This window comes from Rhineura floridana, chromosome 13 (assembly GCF_030035675.1).
Source record: "Rhineura floridana isolate rRhiFlo1 chromosome 13, rRhiFlo1.hap2, whole genome shotgun sequence".
NCBI lineage: Eukaryota > Metazoa > Chordata > Lepidosauria > Squamata > Rhineuridae > Rhineura > Rhineura floridana.
Window position 1 is genome coordinate 5204332 of NC_084492.1, and position 14660 is coordinate 5218991.

General features: G+C 47.0%; 1 long non-coding RNA gene across 1 annotated transcript; it reads right to left on the reverse strand.

The window, feature by feature from the left end:
* Positions 1–3094: 3094 nt before the first annotated feature.
* LOC133368933 (uncharacterized) lies at positions 3095–5481 on the reverse strand. The gene is made up of 3 exons (XR_009758796.1): positions 5411–5481; positions 4353–4533; positions 3095–3204 (listed from the first exon to the last, which is right to left on the reverse strand). It is a non-coding gene; the product is annotated as an uncharacterized LOC133368933 (long non-coding RNA).
* Positions 5482–14660: the final 9179 nt, after the last annotated feature.

Genomic DNA, 14660 nt, shown 5'->3' on the forward strand with positions numbered 1-14660 from the left:
AGATGGACCCCGCCAAAATTGAGACCATCCTCCACTGGGCAGCTCCACGAAGCCCCAAAGATGTGCAGCGCTTCTTGGGCTTCGCCAACTATTACCGCCAGTTCATCTCCCACTTCTCCGAACTCACCACGCCCATCTCAGACCTGCTTCGAGGCAAAAAGCAGTTTGTTTGGACGGAGGCCGCTCAACAGGCCTTCCGGCGCCTCCAACACGCCTTTACGTCGGAACCCATCCTCCAGCAACCCGACCCCACCCGACCTTACATAGTAGAGGCCGATGCATCTGATAAGGCCGTGGCAGCAGTCCTACTCCAGCCGGTGGGGAGCAAGCAGTCCCTGCTCCCCTGTGCGTTCCAATCCCGGAAACTCAACGCTTCGGAACAGAACTACACCATTTGGGAGAAGGAATTACTGGCCATCAAAGTAGCCTTCGAGACCTGGCGTCATCTCCTGGAAGGGGCACGCCATCCGGTCCAGGTACGAACGGACCACCGAAACCTGGAGCACCTGCAAAGTGCCCGACGACTGAACCAATGCCAGATCCGGTGGTCCCTGTTTTTCTCCCGGTTCCAGTTCACGTTCACCTACCTCCCTGGCCGCCAAAACACCCTAGCAGACGCGCTCTCTCGCAAGCCGGAATACCGAGCCGAGCAGGTCGATCGCCCCCTTCGCCCAATCCTCTGCCCAGAGAACTTCGCCGCTACACACCAACCACAACCCCTCCTGGACCGGGTGCAGGAGCAGCAGCAAAAGGACCCCTATGCCCTGGCCCAGCAGTGAGAGCTCCAGTCCGGGACGGCCGCCCGGGACGGCCCCTTTTCCTTGCATCAGGGCCTCTTGTACCACCGGAACCAGTTGTACATTCCCCCGGGAGCTCTGTGGGGAGAGGTGCTCCACCTCTGCCATGACAGCCAGCCTGCAGGGCATTTTGGAACGTATAAAATCCTCCACCTGGTCCTATGGGATTTCTGGTGGCCCCGGGTCCAAGTGGACATCAAGGACTATGTAGCGGCCTGTGATACCTGCCAGCGAGCCAAGAGCCACCCCGGCAAGCCCCCGGGGCTCCTGCTCCCACTGCCTACCCCCCCAGAGCCCTGGCGCTCGGTCTCCCTGGATTTTATCACGGACTTACCAGCCTCCCGGGGAATGACCACCATCCTCGTAGTCGTAGACCTGTTCACCAAGATGGCCCATTTCCTCCCCTGTGCTGGCCTACCCTCTGCCCCAGAAACTGCACAACTGTTCTTGACCCAGGTTTTCTGGTTGCACGGCCTCCCCGACCACCTGATCTCTGACCGAGGAGCCCAGTTCACCGCCCGGTTCTGGCAGGCCCTGTTTTGGGCCCTGCACGTCCAGATCCACTTGTCCTCTGCCCACCACCCTCAATCAGATGGACAAACAGAACGTACCAACGCCACCGTCGAACAATACCTGCGGTGTTACACCTGCTTCCAACAGGACAATTGGGTGGATCTGTTACCGCTGGCGGAGTTCGCGTATAATAACTCCGTGCACGCCTCCACGCGCCAGACCCCGTTCTTTGCCTCCTACGGCTACCACCCCCGATTCTTCCCCTCAGTGCGACCCCTGTCGCCGGTCCCCGCTGCGGATGTCATGCTGCAGGAGTTGCAGGCCCTGCAGGCAGTCCTGAAGGAGCAGCTAGAGCAGGCCAAGGATGCGTATAAGCGCTTTGCTGACCGCCACCGCCAACCAGGCCCGCCGCTGAAGGTAGGCGACCGGGTATGGCTCTCAACCAAATTCCTGCGTTCGCAATGGCCGTCTCACAAGCTGGAGGCCCGGAATGCAGGTCCCTTCCAGATCACCCAGCAAATTAACCTGGTGGCGTTCTGGCTCCAACTCCCTGCCTCCTTCCGCATTCACCCTGTCTTCCATAGATCACTGCTGACTCCCGCTCTCCCACCTCACCCCTTGAGTAGTAAACCGCCGCCCCCACCACCGATACAAGTCAACGGGGAAGAGGAATTTGAAGTGGCGCAGATCCTGGACTCCCGGAGGCATCGTGGCCGCCTCCAGTACCTCATAGACTGGCAGGGGTACGGCCCTGAGGAACATTCGTGGGAAGATGCGGCGCAGGTGCATGCCCCTCGTCTGGTCCGGCGCTTCCACCAGCGCTACCCGGATAAGCCGGGCCCCGGTGGGAGGCGGAGGGTTGGTCGTGGGGCGGGGGATGGTGTCATGGCCCCATCAGAGGACTCCCCAGATGAGGACGACTCGGGAGTAACAGCAGCAGACCCAGGAGCAGCAGGAGACACGGAGGAGCCTCCTGAGAATCCAGCTCCTTCTCCCCCTCAGCTGCAGAGCACCCCAGATACAGCAGAGGCCCTGCAGCCAGACACAGACAGTGAACAGGATACTCCCCCCTCACCTGCAGAACGTAGACAGCAGAAGGTCAGGCAGAGAGAGGCAGGCCTGTCTCCTTAAGGCCCAAACGCTGAGGACTCACACCTGCTGTCAACCTTGCTCTTTATAAGGCACACCTTGGCTGCAGCTTGTTGCTGACTGCAACGTCAGGCGTGGCTTGTGTGTTCCTAGTTTCCTGGCACCCTCTTTCGGACTGACCCCTTGGCACTTGATCCCGGACCTCTACTGACCTCACTTCTGGACTCCTGACTCGGCAAGTACGCTTCGGACAAGCCTGGCCCTTATCAGCTCCCCTCCTCCTAGACCTGGCAGATTTATGACCAGACTGCCGGCTAAGGACTTTGCTTCCCTGCCAACCACCCAGGAATTTCCAGCCCCCCACCGGCCCTGCTGACGCAGTGTAGAGCTGACAGTAAGAGATAGAGAAGAGACAGTGAGATGACTTTTTTTAAAAAAAAATGGAGCCTGTTTTCTAACTTGTTGGTGTAATAAGATTCAAAATAACATAGATCCATATATATAACTTGGAACTTTATGATTTGTATATGTTTTATTTAATTCTGGTTTGGAAATTTGATGTTTGTTCTTAGACCTAGTTATTGCATTCCCTATTCTTGCTTTTGTTTTTGTTTTTTAAATTATAGCAAATAAAAAAATTAAAACACTTTGTTATTGTATTGTTTATTATTCATATTGGAAATTTTTGGAGTTTATTTTTAAAGTTATAAGATAGGGGATACTTGGCTCAGCAGTACGACATGTGAGAAGGATCTTGGAATTGTCGTTGATCACAAGCTGAATATGAGTCAACAGTGTGATGTGGCTGCAAAAAAAGGCAAATGCTATATTAGGCTGCATTAACAGAAGTATAGCTTCCAAATCCTGTGAAGTATTATTTCCCCTCTATTCAGCACTGGTTAGGCCTCATCTTGAATACTGCGTCCAGTTCTGGTCTCCGCACTTCAAGAAGGATGCAGACAAACTGGAACAGATTCAGAGGAGGGCAACAAGGATGATCAGGGACTGGAAACAAAGCCCTATGAGGAGAAACTGAAAGAACTGGGCATGTTTCGCCTGGAGAAGAGAAGACTGAGGGGAGATATGATAGCACTCTTCAAGTACAAGAAAGGTTGTCACAAAGAGGAGGGCCGGGATCTCTTCTCGATCGTCCCAGAGTGCAGGACACGGAATAATGGGCTCAAGTTGCAGGAAGCCAGCTTTCGACTGGACATCAGGAAAAACTTCCTAAGTGTTGGAGCCATACGACAATGGAACCAATGACCTAGAGAGGTAGTGGGCTCTCCAACACTGGAGGCCTTCAAGAGGCAGCTGGACAGCCATCTGTCGGGAATGCTTTGGTTTGGATTCCTGCATTGAGCAGGGGGATGGACTTGATGGCCTTATAGGCCCCTTCCAACTCTACTATTCTATGATTCTATGAAAGTTGCTAAGGCCAATGGCTAGTACAATAAACTTGTTGATGATGATAGTGCCAATCAAAATGCAGATTGCATTTAGCACCTGTTAAACTAAACTGATATTGTGTTGTTGGTATGGCAGGATTAAACATCTCTTTTAGGGCATGTTTTATTATTTTCATATCCCATTTTTCCTGCAAGGAGTGCAAGGTGGCATACCTGGTTCTCTCCCTCCTAATTTTATCTTCACATTAACACTGTGAGGGGGGTTAAGCTGAGAGACATTGAGCAGATCCAAAAGGTGACATGGTGAGCTTTATGACCTGGTAAGTGAGGATTTGAACCCTGGTCTCCCAGATCGTAGTACTACAGTGGATATACGGATTGAAATTACTGGTGCAATATTGCTTATACAGTAATCCTAACAAAAGTGGGTCTTGCATAGTAAATCAACAAGAAGCACATGCTGCACTAGGAGGCTATACATGTGGTGATCTTGGTAGATCAGGTGTGTCAGATAAGAAGTCTTCTTGGCAGTCGGTTTTGTACTCACCACTAGTGTTTGTGGTCAGGCGGGGTTGGGGGGCATTGAATCCGATTCCACACACGATTTGTGCTCTTTTCGCCTTATCCATTGCATGTTTATTTCATGTTCTAAGTCTCCTGCCCGCTGCTCACTTTGCTTGCTGGACTACACTGGCTCCCTTTGGCCCCTTGTTTTTCTTTGGCACCTGCTTTAAAGAGACAGCTTTTATCAAGGAAAGCCAGACCACAGAAGCGACCACCTCTTCTGCAAATAAATAAGCACACTACTTTTGGCAGGGGAAAAAAAAAACCCACAAAAAGCCTCCAGGCAGCAGTTCAAGGGATTCCCCTGCACATAAATAAACAAACTGCAACTAGCTCAAGGCGCAGATTGCAAAAATGGCATCCTAGAAGGCGTTGCTGCCATATTTGAAATGGGGGGAGGGAAATCATTTTAAAACAATGTATGAGACAGACGATGCTTTGAAATGGCACGCATACAGTGAAATTCAAAACTGCAAATGTTGTCCCAGGTTCCCTTCCAAATATTTGCCCACCCAGATTAAATTAATGCTCTCACTGTGCCTCTGCCATGCTGCTATCCCAGCATCTGAAATTGGCATCGAACTGAAGGGGAGGGGAGGATGTAAGATGGGAGGAGATGGCAAGGCTTGGATCAGCTGCCTCTTCCATCATTTATGCCAGTATTTTAAAGAGGATTTTAAACTGGTAGGAGAAGACCTTTCCAAAGTGGATGCTTCCTACATTTTGTGAAGTACTGAGACAGGCAAGGGAATTTGCCCAGCTCATCAACGACGACAACAACACAAAACAAAACATAGCAGGTTCCCTTCCTTCAGTGTTACTAAGAAACTCAGAGCCAAACAAGAGGAGATGCAGGAAATGTCTGCCTAGTCTCTCTGACTTGTTTGTTTTTTGCCTGCTGGGGTATGTGAGTTCCAGTCTGCCTTGAGCAAGAGGGGTGTTGATTAACGCTTTCTGCACTGGCTCTTTTTCCACCTGCAGGAAAAAATAGATGAAATCCCTTGTAGATGCAAAAACAAGTTAGGGAGTGGCCGTGCTGACCTGGACATCAGCCTATAGGGAAAGTGTTCAGCATCTCTTTCCCCTTCCACTGCTCTGATCAAATTTGCAGCCATTCTCCAGATGGAGCCTCTTGGAGGAACCAGGGGAAGGAGGTGGAATCAGTGCTTAATTTCTAACATGAGTCACCTGGCTTTTCTTCTAGCAGGATTCCTCTGTCTTTAGGAGCTGCACAACAAGCAGAAATTCAGCAGGGGAAGCTTTCCCCAGGGCAATAAAAACACAGTAGCTGAAGGCATGATAGAATCCTTGCCAGAAAAACTAACCACCAGTACTGACTGAAAGGCCCATCCCTCGATAGTCATGCAATCCATCCCATGCATGTTTATTCAAAGCATGCATGGGATTGCATGTTAGGTCCTACTGAGTTCAGTGAGGCTTAGTCTTTACACTTTTAGAACTCACATCCATTAGGTCCTGATCTGGGATGGGCTGTGTGTGTGTGTGTGTGTATTAACACTCTACCCCCCAAACCAAGCTGTTTTCCCCTGAACTGCCTCCTCCAAGCTGCAATTTGTCCTAATTGGAAAAACTCTCCAAACAAGAAAGGCTATTGGCTGTGTTTGAGTACCAGTTATTCTTAGATCGTAGAATCCCATAATGATAGAATAGTAGAGTTGGAAGGGGCCTGTAAGGCCATCAAGTCCAACCCCCTGCTCAATGCTGTAATCCATCTTGAAGCATACCCAACTGGTGGCTGTCCAGCTGCCTCTTGAAGGCCTCCACTGTTGGAGAGCCCACCACCTCCTTTTAAAGAGAAGAAGAAGGAAAGATTACAAGACCCAAATCAACAAAGGAAAGAAAACATATGTTGTGTTGCATCCATAATTAGAGGAGGCCAATATTTATAGAAATAGTGTTCCCAGTTAGTTGGGATGCTCAAATAAGAGAAAATAGAACATAAGACTGTACGTTGTCCTGAAATGTGGAATTCCAATGGACTATGAATAGACTCTCCTATACTAGGAGAAGTCTGGAAATGGAAGCAATTTCCCAAAAGTATTTTTATTTTCTTTTAAAGAGCAGGACAAGATCATGCCCACAACAGCACAGCTAAATCCAGTAGTTAAGCCAAGATAGGGTATGCCAAATCCCAATAGGCCAGGCCTGGCCCTGGACAGATCCATGTGGCATATTCTGTCTGGAACTCACCCAAGGGCTGCTGTTGTCTCAGCAGCATGCTTTGGCTTTATGAAGGCTGGGGGGTCTGGACCTGCTGCTACCCCGCCGCCTCTGAGGAGTTGTCTGCTTCTTGATTCTGTGGCCACTGGCTCCTATGGCATGGAGGCAATGAGGACTCCATGTGGTAAAGGTGGGCGGTTATCTGAGTAACTGGGTAAAACCACATTCTGGGCTGGATGGTTGTAGAGTGTGGGACGATCGTTCCCCAGGAGATGCCTCTTCCCCTTCTGAGGCTTCCTCTGACGGGGGGGGGCTCTGAAGCCAGAGAACAACAACATCCATTTAGACTACTGCAAATGCATGGGGATTGTCTTTGAAGATGGCCTGAAAACTAAAGCCGGTCCTTTGTCTATGGCCCAGGTACCTAAAAGTACACCTAAAGGAACACCTGTCCAGATATTAATTAGTTGTTGGCAATCAGAGAAATGACATTCCTGAAACTTGATCCTGGATATGGTCTGAAGGCACAGGGGATCTGAGCCTGGTCAGTGTATGGATAGTGACAATCTGGGAACCCCCATGTGCACTGCCTTATTTCTTTATTTTATTAAATTTATATCCGGCACCTTCCTCCTAAGGAAACCAGGGCAGCCTTGGGTTCCATGATGGAAGAAAGGTGGGATATAAATGTCACAAAACAAAATTAATACATTTGTTCCCCAAGATTGCTCAGCTAGCCTCTATTTCGCTATTGTTCAGGTCCTAGAAAAGAACAGCTTTTAATTCTCTCACTCTTTTTAGGTATGCCCTTAAGACGATCTCCCTGGACCTGGAAGCATTAAACAACCCTTGCCCAGTGGCAAATATCCCCTTTTGGGGCAAGCTGCTTGAAGGTGGTGGTGGTCCAGCTTCAAGCATGCTTGGAGGAAACTGACTATTTGGATCCATTCTAGTCTGGCTTCAGGCCTGGCCATGGCACTGAAACAGCCTTGGTCGCCCTGGTGGATGAAATTTGTTGGGAGAGAGATAGGGGGAAGGTGACCCTTCTCGTTCTCCTTGATCTCTCAGTGGCTTTTGGTACCACTGACCACAGTATCCTTCTGGAGCATCTCAGGGAAGTGGGGGTTGGGAGCACTGTGCTTCATATGTTCCGCTCCTACCTCCGTGGCCGTTTCCAGAAAGTAGTTATGGGAGGCTATTGTTTGGATGCTTTTTATTGTCAGGGGATTTGAAGTGAAGTGTTGCCAATATGCAAATGACTCTGTTCCATTTGGATAGGGAGAGGCAATTTAAGTGTTAGACCAGTGTATGGAGGCAGTGATAGGCTGGATATAGATCAATAAATTGAGGCTGAATCCTGACCAGACAGATGTATTGTGAGTGCCAAATTCTGGAGTACAGGAGGTAGGGAGGTGGCCTGTCCTGGATAGGATTGCACTCCTCTGGAAGGATGGGGTCCATAACATGGGGATGATCCTGGATTCAACCTTGTAACTGAAGTATCAGGTAGCCTCAGTGGCCAGGAGTCTTTTTTCCAGCTCTAGCTGGTTTGCCAGCTTTGGCCCCTTTTGGACAGAGATGACTAGACCACTGCACTCCGTGATCTGTTAACTTCCAGAGTGGATTATTGCAATGCACTCTGCATGGTGCTGCCCTTGTAGACCACTCAGGAACTTCAACTGCTCCAAAATGCAGCAGCTAGATTACTGGCTGGGATCCCATTCAGATCTAATATAACCCCTGTTTCAAAACAACTGTTTAAAACAGTTGGCATTGGTTGCCAGTTCGTTTCTGGGCCCAATTCAAGGTGCTCACGCTTGTGTTTAAAGCCCTAAATGACTTAGGCCCCATATCTGAAAGACCACCTCCTTCCCTACAGACCCTCTCAGGTCCTGAGATTAGCAGTAGGGACCCTCTTGGGAGTTCCGCCACCCTCAGACATTCGGGGTGGTGGCAGCCCAGGAGAGGGCAATCCTCTGTGGCGGCCCATAAGTTGTGGAATTCCCTCCCCATAGAGGGGCATCTGGCACCTTCACTTACAGCTTTTGTCGCATGCTGAAGACGCACATCTTCACCCTGGCCTTTGACACTTGAGAGAGATATTTTTAGGACTCTTTCTAGTTGTGAATTCAATTTGTTTTTAATACTGTATTTTATATTGTTGTGACTTGCCCTGGCACCTTCTGGTGAATGGCAGGTAGTAGTAGTAGTAAGTAGTATTTATCTATATATTTATTTAGTGTATTTATATACCGCCCCATAGCCGAAGCTCTCTGGGCAGTTTACAATAACTAAAAACATTAAAAACAAATATACAAATTTAAAAACACATCTTTTAAAAACAATTTATCGAATGTGTTGTACTTTATATTTCTACTGTATTGTTTAAATTATCGTTAACAGCCCTGTGATCAATTGAGGAAGAGCAGTGATAAAGTAAAATAAATTCTTCAATAAATAAAATAATAAAACATTGACTTGATCGGAACAAACATCTGGCTATGGTGCAAACAGGATCCCAGGGCCAATTTGGTGATGGAGACCCATTTAGCTCTTCCTCCAAATAGGACCGTTTTCATGGTTTAGCTTAAGGAACAGTATTGTTGCGCGCCACCCCGATCTCCGATCGGTGAGATTTCCAGGGGTCCCTGCACTCGCCCTGGGTTTGGTTTCCTTGGGAAGAAGGTCAACGAAGACTGTGGTGTCTTTATGAAATATGATTGATTTATTTACACACATCCCAACCTGAGCTTAGGATGAGGGGTTCAAGGCATCAGCAGTCCAATATCCAGGTTTTCCATCAGGGTTACAGGAGGCACCCTAAAACCATGGTGCAGAGAGCCAGTCTCTCTGTCTGCCTCCAGTTCCCAGCCATTCTCAGACACAACTCTAAAAACACAATCCTCTCCTAGGCCCCAGGAGGGGGGGGCTCTCCAGAAGAGTTTCAATGACAAAAGGGTCTTCCTAGCCCATTCACCAGTTGCTGGGCACCTGATAAACCCATTAACAAACCTGGCCACTCTATTAGCTTAACAAAAGAAACTCATCTGACCAGCAGAGCGAATTTCTTACCCCAAGGCACAGGATTCCAAATCAGAGGCTGGGACTCATAGAAATTATCCATTTCAACCCCCAAACTCACAACAGTATGTTATCTGAGAAAATTTGCTAAGGAAAAAACATTGAATTTTCTGATCCAGAAGGATTTTTTTTAGTCACAGCATCTTGTACCAGTTGTTGTGTGCCATCATCCTCTCTCGGGCTTTGCAGGCTGCCTTCCTGCATTATGGTTTGTCTCAAGGGACAATTGCGGATAGATACAGAGAGGCATAATTGCTTTGGACCAAGGTGGAATGGCTGCTCCAGTCAGGAAAACATAAATATGATTAGACCATCTTATGGGCAGTTGCTTGCCACTTTGTTTCTAAATTGAAGTTGGGAAGCAGCTGGGTTAAAATTTTCCATCAGATGAAAAGGGGATTAGGTGTTCAAGTTACATTAATGAGAAGTTCTGTTCTAATATGTGACAGAGCTGAGACATGTGCCCTTGTATTCATAGAGGGTTGGGAACATTCATGGCTTGTGGTGAGGCTCAGATGTGTGAGAGGTGATCACATGTTGGAGCAATCAAGGATCCATGGCAACCAGATTCTCAGTTCATTGTTGTTTCCAGGCATTGGGGGGGGGGACAATAGGCGATAAGAAGAGCAGAAGGCTTGTTTCAATCATTGGGCTGTTTTTTTAAATTGGTTCTATAATTAGACCATCTTCATTTGGTAAGCTGCCATGAGAAGGGGTCTGGTGGAAAGGTGGCCTAGAAATCTAACACATATCCCTCACTCCTGATGGCCTGGGCACATCTAGATTTGCATCCTGAGAATTTGGGAAGTATTCCAGAATTCCTCTTCCTCACCTGTCAGCACTGAGGGCCAAAAGAAACATGAGATGGGCAATGGGTAAGCATTCCTCATGTGCCCTGTCATGGGCATTTGCCACGTTTACAGATGCATTTGCAGCACTGGCATGTCAGGAGGCCACTGCACCATTACCTGCCATGCTCATGCTACACACAGGTGAACTGATGAGTATCAGAAGTGCATTTGAGCATGATGGGGCAGAAATGAAACATTTCAATTAGGAATGGGGAACTTTGGTTTAGGGACCACATGTGGCCCTCTGTGCATCTTCATCTGGCCCTTAGAGCTCTCCCCAGGCCACAATCTCACCAGCTCTGCCCCACACCTTCCAGAGATGCTTTTGTCTAGCTGGAGTGTGATAACGCCTCTTGCTTGCCTGGATGAAGGGTACAGAGTGTTTCAAAACCTCGGACTCTACTGTGACTGGAACCCGTGGTGGCCGGTGGCTCCAGGTCAGTGGGGCAGTGGGATCTGCTCTTGGTTTTAGTTCAGATTTTCAAGGAGCTGTCCACGTTTCCACTGCCCCAATGACCTGGAGCCATGAGCTGCCACTGGGTGGAATGCATCCTATTGTACAAAAGTAAGAATCACAGCTTCCATTCCACCTACTCTTGTCTTTGCTCTCTCACATAACTGCCTTGCAGACCCCAGAAGATTGCCTATGAGGGAATGCAGCTCTCAGGCTGAAAAAAGGTTGCCCATCACTGATTTACATGGATAAGAGCCAGCTTGGTATAGTGGTTAAAGTCTTGGACTAGGACCAAGGAGACTAGGATTCAAATCCTCACTTGGCCATGAAGCTCATGAAGGGTGACTTGGGCCAGTCATTGCCTCTCAGCCTAACCCTACCTCACAGGGTTGTTGTGAGGATAAATTGTTGAGGGGAAGAGCCATGTATGCCACCTTGAGCTCCTTGAAGGAAAGGTGGGATAGAAATGTAATAGTAAAACAATAATATTAAAATGAGCAACCTGCAGTGTCCATTGTGACTGTTTCAGCCCCTAGATCCCTGCCTTCTACTTTTGCTTTATGTTATTGATAATGCAAATGGCTCCTGTTTGAAATTTTAGGAAAGACTTTGGTCTTTATGATAAAATCCACTAATAGGCAAAAAACCTTACGGTTTAAGAATGTACCTATAGCCCACAGATATTTCTATCAAACTTTAAAAAGCAGGGAAATTGGGCAGCTATAGTGAATGCACCAGGGGAGCAGGAGACCTGACCTCCTCGCTGAGATATTGCACTGCCCTACAAATTTGTCAAAATGCAAACACAATTTGGGTTGGTCTTTCATAGTCCAATCCACTGCCTGTGTAGCTTGGAAGAATTTGGTAACATGTGCCTCTGAGCATATGGTGAGTGGTGGCAATACTTGCCATCTCTAAAGATGGAGAATTACATTTTTGTATGTTTGTTGGTGTTCTGCTCACTTTGCTTCATTCCTGTTTTGCTATGGTTTCTACAGAGAATCTAATCTTGAAATTTTTATTTCTCTCATTATTCATCCTAGAAACCCATGTCAAATTTATTTTTATTAATTTCAAAGCCCTTTTATTGGTCAGTGTCATATGATGGTCAAAACAGCATTTTGTTTTTCAAATTGGAGGCTATGTTCTATTTCTATTTGGGGTGCATTAACAGTTGTATCTGAAACTGCAGTTTGATGTAAAAACAGACTGATTACAATATGGTGCTACTTCAGCAATTACTCTAGCTGTTCGAAAAAAGAGGATGCATGTTTTCAGCCTGCTGTGTTTAAACCACTTCATTTAAAGCAAGGTGGGCACAGTCAATTAAAAACATAGAGCACACCTAGAATTTTGCTAGAATATATTTCACCTCCCACTCTTAACTTGGGCAAATTGAGATACTCCTGAGGTCCCCTGGAGACTATTCTGCAGAAGTCAGTACCATTATTCAACAATTATGTTTGGAGTTTTTTTAGTGTAAATTTTGCAAAGTGTTGCTGTACTTCACATATTCACAGAAATGGGAACTTCACTAAAACTGCAAAAGAAATCTGACATATTTAAAGTAACTATCTGAACTATGTCAACTGTCTTAATAATGTTGCTGCCTCCTTGCTAAAACAAGATAACCACAGCACATGTCTTGTTTCTATTATTTGAGTTGATTGCAGGTGTTGCCAGCACTCACCATATGCTCAGAGGCACATGTTACCAAATTCTTCCAAGCTACACAGGAAGTGGATTGGACTGTGAAAAACCAACCCAAATTATGTTTGCATTTTGACAAATTTGTAAGGCAGTCCAATATCTCAGAGAGGAGGTCAGGTCTCCTGCTCCCCTGGTGCATTCACTATAGCTACCCAATTTCCCTGCTTTTTAAAGTTTGATAGAAATATCTGTTGGCTATAGGTACATTCGTAAACCACAAGGTTTTTTGCCTATTAGTGAATTTCTCTGCTTTTTAATCCGGGAGGTAAGAAATGGAATCCTGTGCAAGCCTGCCAAGAATGGATTGATCATTTGCATGCTTATTGAGTTCAGGGGGGTTTACTCCAATACAATCATGCTTACGATAGGTGAAACTGACCACAGAGGATAGGGAAGGGAGGGGGAGGGGCACAGGGAGGAGGGGGAGGGGGCAGGAAGGAGGGGGAGGGGAGGAGAACGACAGGTTTGGTCATTTGCATGCTTATTGAGTTCAGTGGGATTTACTCCTATGTAATCATGGTTAGGATAGGTAAAACTGACCATGGGGGAGGAGCAGGGGGAGGGGAGAGGAGTGGGAAGGAGAAAGGGAGGGGAGAGGGGAGTGGATGGAGTGGAAGGGGAAAGGAGGGGACAGAGCTTGGAAGATTACTTTTAAAAAGTAATAAATTACAGTTACAATTAGTTGGCCCAAAAAAGTAGTAATTACCGTTACAATTACAATTGCTCTGAAAGTAACTGATTACTTTACTTTTTCTCAAAAGTAATCACTACAATTACATTTCAGTTACTTTTTTAAAAAAACTCCTACAAGGTGCTGGCCTTGGCTGCTGCTCATCTAAGAAGCCTAAAACAATATTAAAAATAAACACACACACACAGGGGGTAGTAGAATAAAAAAAATTATCCATAAGATTAACATAATGGCATAACAGAATCTCACATCCCCCCAAGCAATGAAGAAACCCCAACTCTTGAAATCAAATTTTACACTTGAAATGCTTTTATAATATGTTTCTGTTATGTCTCAAAAGAACAAGATGCTCAAAGAGCATGTCAGACAAGGAATGTCTTTTTACAGTCATTACGTTGCCACCAGTACTGAACAGGCGTTCTACTGCGGCGCTTGAAGGCATGCCTGTGTTGTGCTGCAAAAAACACCGCAGCACACGTGGAAAGCCATGGAGTGATGACACTTCCCTGCTGGGAGACCTCAGGTACCTCACCAGTTCCTCCTCAGCAGTGTCCACTGCTGACTTCTTGCCCTGGGGCAGAAAGTTAAAGAAGTCATCTTCTAAGTCATCTCCTTCCTGGTCTTTATCTGAAGACTGATCACTGTCCTCATTAAGTACACCCATCTTTATTTCAGCTTTCAACAAGGCTTCCATTGTGTATCTAAGAAAGAGAGAGGATATGTTAACACATATATGTTAGGAAACCATCATCTGCTCTTCATTTCCTGATGCTTGTCATGTCCCCTGGTTCAGGGTCCAGCCTGAGCCTGTGGATGATGACATGGAAGGTAGGAAGGTGACCAAGTCACCACACTCATGGGGCAGCACAGCACACCCTTAAGGATTACCTGCAGCAACCCAAGGTTGTGATGAGGAGCCCCAGGAAGAAAAGGCCCAGCCCCTGCCTACCACCTTAAGCCCTCTGATGCCTCCCTTGAGACAACATTTCCCTTGGAGTAATCCACCCAAAGGGCTTCCCTAATGTTCTTACTTGTTGGTATGGGTGGCGGCCTGACACAATTCCAGCCAATCTAAATTAAATTAAATTAAATAAATAAATAAAAATAAATTAAATAAATCTAGTTTGAAGCGAGGGTGTAGGCAGGCTGCCAGAAGAAGCCTCTTGTCCTCCCAGATAGCTGCAAACCGATTTCTTAGGGCTTCGCGCACACCTCTCAGCAGCTGAAAACAGTATGTGTACCTCTCAGGTTTGTTTTCCAGTCCTTCTAACTTGCGGTCCAGATTGCAGAGCATTGGTAGCAAATACCCCATGAACATGCTGT